Raw genomic sequence first — 6,897 nt, forward strand, 5'->3', positions numbered from 1 at the left:
CTTTCGCAATTTTATTTTTAGTTTTCGTGTTGTTGAGTTTGAGTCCATCGTCGGTGTCTTGTTGCTGGTTGAGTCATCGTGTTCTAGTTTCTAGCGTCGAGTCTTTGCTAATTTAGTCGTCGAGTTACTCGGCTTGCTTAGTCTGCTATAGCCGAGTTTGTGTCCCACTCAGGGTCCTGACCAGTCACTCCGACCACCCCTCGGGTCCCGACCATTCACTCGGGGTCCCCGACCAGTCACTCCGACCACCCACCAGTCACTCCGACCACCCACTCGGGGTCCGACCAATTACTCCGACCATCCACTCATTGTCCGATCAGTCACTCCGCCCACCTTCTTAGATCCGACCACTAAGTCGAAGTCGTCCACCTTCTCTGATCCAACCACCATAGCCAAAACAGAGGTAGCTAGAGTTCAGAGAGGTAGTAGAAAAAAGTTTGTGACCCACATACCTCACTGGTTTTAGAAAAGGCAGTAAAAGAGTTTTGAGTTTATGTAACATTCACAAAAAAAACAAAGAAAAAAAAGAAAGCAAGAAGCAAAGAAAAAAAAAGAAGAAGCAAAGAGTGCAAAAAGAGAGAGAGAGAATTCAAAACAAAGGAATCAGTTTGCATTGCGAATTTTGTTCTATTGTGCTGGTGTCTGTTATAGTTTTCGGCTTGCTTGAGCTAGTTCTAGGAACATGTTCGAGCCATCAACTTTGATGAGTACTATGGACTTTTATTCAGCTTTGCTAATCTGATTTCAGTTATTGCTATTCCTTGCTATTAAATATTGCCTGTCCAAGCTACACCTTCTTTCGATCAGAACAGTTTCTCCCCTTGCAACTACCTCACTCGCACCCGATAAGGTATCACGAATCAGTCACCAGTTGTGCCAACTGTTGTGTATGGTAAAAACACTTGCAAGAGTGTGGTAAGATGCTTGAGAGTGTGTGACTCCACCTCCACCACCTAGTAGTCGATAGGGATAATATGTTTTGTTATCTTCTGTCTACTACTAACCATGGCAGGTGAAACATTGGATACGAAAGAGTGTGTTCTGAGAGAAGAACTCACAATGTTGTTGGATGATCATCGGCAAAATATTAGTAACAACATTGACAGGAAGCTTGTGGGAACCAATACCGCATTGCAACGACTCAATGAAAGCATTGTAATATTCAATACATGCTTTGATCGATTGGTTAATCTTCCACCGAACAATGGTCGACTGGATCCTTAAGTTATAGCTCATGAACAAGAGGAGTCCGTCGCAGATGAAGAAATTTTGAGGCAAGAACGTGACGTCTTTGATGCACGACTATGAAATCGATTGAACTTCAACCGCCAAGGTATGAGAGGTAATGATTTTCAGCAACATAACCCACGTGTTAATGTTAAGTTTACTGTACCATTTTTTGCGGGTGCTTATGATGGAAAAAAGTATTTAGATTGGGAGATGACGGTCGAACAGAAGTTTAACTCATTTGGTTCCTAAAGTGCATAGAGTTAGGCAAGACACTAGTGAATTTAAAGATTTTGTAATCATCTGGTAGAATAGAGTTTGCATCGATGGATTAGCGCCTACGACATGGAATGCTTTAAATGTTGCTATGCATAACAGATTTGTTCCACCCTCTTTTAAACGTGATTTGCGTAAGAAATTGCAGTGCTTAAACCAAGGTGATAGATTCATAGAAGAATATTATCAAGAGCTACAAATTAGTATGTTACGTTGTGATATTATTGAGGATGAAGAGGCTGCAATGGCACGCTTTTATGGAGGGTTAAGGTGTGAAATTCAGGACATAGTTGATTACAAAGAATACGATAGTGTTCCTAGATTGTTCCAACTTACGTGTTTGACAGAAAAAGAATTGCAGGGACGACAACAAAATTAACGTCGAGTCAAGACAAAATAACCCCACGTTTAGCTTCACGGTCTGCTGCCCCCTTCTCGAGTAGGGTGCGTTCAACAGTACTCTTAGCACCGTCACAAGCTCCTAAGGTAAGTAAATTCATAAGTGTGCAGGGTCTAGCCAAGAGCTCTTCTCCGGTTCCCTCTACAGGCCTATCGACCGGGATTGTATACCACCGATGCAAGGGAATGGGCCACGTCATGAAGGATTGTCCAAGTTAGCGAGCATACATTGCAACAGAGGATGGTTGATATGTAAGTGCTAGTGATGTTGAGGATGAATATGCTCTTGCAGCTAACCTTGCAAGTAAAGAGGATGAACTCAAGATGGATATCGACCATGAGGAAGAATTGAGTGCAGCTACTACGGAAAATTATAGGACACTCATTGTGCAGCGAGTGTTAAGTACTCAAATGGAGCAAGCGGAACAGTTATAACACCATAATCTATTTCAGATGTTCCTCATAGTCAAGGACTTTCGTGTTCAAGTCATTATTGATGGAGGAAGCTGCAACAATTTGGTAAGTTTAGATTTGATCATGAAACTTTCCTTTCCAACAAGAACACATCCTCATCCATACCACATTCAGTGGTTCAACAATAGCAGTAAGGTGAAGATAATGCAAACAGCTAGGGTGCATTTTTCTATTGGTTTATACCATGATTGTACTGATTTTGATGTAGTTCCCATGCAAGCATGCTATCTTTTGCTAGGACGACTATGTGAGTTTGATACCGATGCAACACATCATGGTAGAAGTAATAAGTACACTCTTATGCATAAAAGAAAGAAATTAACTTTTCTACCTTTAACCCCTCCTGAAATTTTGTAAAATGTGAACGAGCGATAGCTGAAAATAAGAGAAAAGAGCTTGAGAATGAATCTAAAAATCAGCAAGTAGCGGAAAAAGTTTTTCCACACAAAAAGGAGAAAGCAACAACAACTTGATGTCCGATGGAATTAAACTGAAATGGTGTGTTATGCTTACCACTAAATCTAAACTTGCTGATATTTATGATAATGAGCTACCATGCTATGCTTTGATATGTAAAGATGCTTTAGTTTCACTGAGGATATATCTATCTCTTTGCCTCCTACTGTTGCTAACCTTTTGCAGGAGTTTGTGAATATATTTCTAGCTGAGGTACCCCCGGAATTACCACCTATTCGAAGGATTGAGCATCAAATTGATTTAATTCCAGGAGCAACTTTGCCAAATTGTGCTGCATATAGGACCAATCCAAAAGAGACTAAGGAAATTCAGCAATAAGTCCAAGACCTTTTGGACCGCGGGTATGTATGAGAAAGTCTTAGCCCTTGTGCTGTTCCTGTTCTTTTGGTTCCTAAGAAAGATGGTAGGTTGCGTATGTGTGTTGATTGTAGAGCCATCAATAATATTACTATTAGATATCGTCACCCTATCCCTAGGTTAGATGACATACTTGATGAATTGAGTGGTTCTATAATTTTCACTAAAATTGACTTGTGAAGCGGATACTACTAGATTAGAATAAAACTTGGAGATGAATGGAAGACTGTATTTAAAACTAAGTATGGTCTGTATGAATAGTTAGTAATGCCTTTTGGGTTACCTAATGCACCTAGTACTTTCATACGATTGATGAACGAAGTTTTACATGCTTTCGTTGAAGATTTGTGGTGATTTGTTTTGATGATATCTTGATTTATAGCAAGTCACAAGAACAACACTTTGATCATTTGCATGCTATTTTTAATGCTTTGAGACATGCATGTTTGTTCGGTAACCTCAAAAAGTGCACCTTTTGCACGGATCGAGTTTCTTTTTTTAGCTATGTTGTTACTCCATAAGGAGAGAGGCGGATGAAGCAAAAATTGAAGCTATAAAGAGTTGACCGACTCCTAAGACTGTTACTCAAGTAAGAAGCTTTCATGGTCTTGCGGGTTTTTATCGACGATTTGTGCGGGATTTCAACAGTATTGCTGCTCCATTAAATGAGTTGACAAAGAAAGAAGTAATTTTCAAATGGGGACCTGCATAAGAAAAAACATTCAAGTTGTTGAAAGAGAAACTTACCCATGCTCCATTGCTCCAACTCCCTGATTTTGGTAAGACCTTTGAACTAGAATGTGATGCTAGTGGGATTGGAATTAAAGGTGTGCTAATTCTAGAAGATAAACCTGTTGCTTATTTCAGTGAGAAATTAAGTAGGCCAAGTCTGAATTATTCCACTTATGATAAAGAATTGTATGCTTTAGTTCGTATTCTTGAAACTTGATAACATTATCTATGGCCCAAAGAATTTGTTATACATTCTGATTACGAATCGTTGAAACATATTAGAAGTCAAGCTAAACTGAATAAACGACAAGCTAAATATATAGAATTTATTGAGTCGTTTCCATATGTCATAAAATATAAGAAAGAAAAAGACAATGTGATTGCTGATGTGCTTTCTAGGCGTTATACCATGTTATCTCAACTTGATCATAACGTTTTTGGTTTAGAGACCATTAAAAACTTATATGCAGCTAATTTAGACTTTAAAGAAGTGCTTCAACATTGTACAGAAGGGAAAGCATGGAATAAATATGTGCTAAATGACGGATTGTTCTTTCGTGCTAACAAGCTATGCATTGCAGGTTGCTCCGTTAGTCTTTTGTTGTTGAAGGAGGCGCATGGAGGAGGATTGATGGCACATTTCGGAGCAAAGAAGACTGAAGAAGTGCTGGCCACTCATTTCTTTTGGCCAAAGATGAGACGTGACGTCGAGCGCTACGTGTTATGTTGCACCACTTGCAATAAAGCTAAGTCTCGTTTAAATTCACATGGCCTTTACATGCTGTCACATCCGGTTTTAATGGACAAAACCAGATGCGACTTATGTGTGCATAGGATGTTCAACACACATAAGAACGTTACAGGTGAAGTAACAAAAGTAATACTTTTATTAAATAAACGTTAAACTCTTACAACAATTAACATATATTGTCTTCTATGAAGATATATGCAGCGGAACAGAAGCACTGGTGCCCAACAACACCGCAGGCAACCGACCAGGAGACACACGCGTAGAACGTCACAACTTTGTCTTGATAGTCTTCAACATCTTCACTCACTGAGCAGCAGCAAACATGTCGCATGGCATAGGAAAAATAGCAAGTGTAAGCACATGACACGCTCAGCAAGTGTGGGAAAGATAATGATATGCAGGCTTATACCAAGAATAGGCTAACAAATGGTATTTTTGCGTAAATGCGAGTAATGAAAAAAAATATTTGGACTCAAAAGCATTAAACAATTATTAAGTGAATATAACCCATACAGTCAACAACCCAACATACAAGGCTCCCCACCTTGCATACCATAACCGTCTAGTACTCCCTGTACTATTACCAAAACCACAACCATCTAGTACTCCCTGTACCAGAACCAAAACCACAACCATCTAGTACTCCCTGTACCAGAACCATAACCACAACCATCTAGTACTTCCTGTACCAGAACCATAGCCACAACCAAATCCATAACCACAACTCATAATCACAACCCACTAATCATGTGAGGATCCAAGTCTCTCATAACCGTAAGCACGGCTGTTATAACAGTTTTACAGTCTGTAGAGGTTGTCCAGCTTTCCCCATGAGTCAGTGAATTCCATGTTGCCGTGTTATGCAAACACTTAACACACGCCAGAGGTGTGCCGCCAAGAATCACTGCATGACATTTGCCACTAACCAGAGACTAATCCAGTATGTGTCTGCCCACTAAGTTTCACCGCCAGGCTTTACGCGAATTCAACTCCTACCCAGAAGCCCCCTTTTGCGCTGACACAAGACACACTGGATAGTCTCTAATCAGTATGTCATGCCTTACCCATATCAGCCTCGTGGTTGGTACATTACTTCTTGGGTTGTCACTCCATGAACCGGTCCTTACTTAGGTTACTTGAGCAAACACTAAACCAGCATCATAACCATGACAACCATCAAAACCATTTTGCTCAAGGCCTAAGGTTCCATGTTGCTAGATCATTAACATATTAACGACTACTGTTGCATATGTTCATTAGTCAAGATTATGACACTTCTCAACATCTCAAAAGCATGGCTAAGCAATCTACCCATAAAAGACACCTAACCATAAACCATGCAATTTTTCTAACATAGGTGACTACCCTAACATAGGTGACTACCCATCATATTGACACTGCATGCAATTTTGTAAAACAAAACATTTAAAAACATAGGTTCAATATGATCAAGGAAACTTGCCTTTTACCCAATGTTGCCCAGTGTTGTCGAAATCTTGGTCTTGAAGTCCCTCGAACTGCTCCGGAACGTTATCTACTAATCGTGAGAACTACCGACAAACAACATAAAGGAAAACACTAAGAACAACATACCAAATATCATCAAAACACTTTAAAAATACTATGGTTGGATAGGGATGATTTTAGAAACGATTAGACGCAAGAATCGCCTAAATCGGAGTTAAGATGACAAGAGAACAGCTTTCGAGAGATGGATTAGACTGAAAAGGAAATGCTGATTTACCGAAACTATCTTCCTATGGGAAAGGCTTTATTCCACAATCACTGTGTCAGGCTTGACAACATTATTGCGCAAGATTCAAGAAGGGTAGGGCAGACCAGACTTCGCTGACTAGGCTAAGGAGAATGATGGGGCGCTGACTTAGCATGCTATGTAAGTAACATCTTAGATTAAAGAAGGGATATACGAAGATCTAGTATCGACCACCTATGATGGATCAAAAAAGAGGAATGTTGCTCTTCTAGGTTTAGGATATTACTGGTGAATCTATGTAGCGGTGGTGGTTCGAGTTTCGTCGGAGATAGCGATCAGGCACGTGGCCACAGACATCGATGTCGGCTTCAGTGGTGTTTTAGTGAAATGAGGAAAGCATGGCATAGAACGCGGAAAGACTAACTCAATGGTATGGTTGGTTTTGGAAGGGATCATCCAAGGTAGCGGCAAAACAGCGATGACTGCTGCT

The sequence above is a fragment of the Phragmites australis genome, chromosome 9 (genome assembly GCF_958298935.1).
Source record: "Phragmites australis chromosome 9, lpPhrAust1.1, whole genome shotgun sequence".
Classification (NCBI taxonomy): Eukaryota; Viridiplantae; Streptophyta; class Magnoliopsida; order Poales; family Poaceae; genus Phragmites; species Phragmites australis.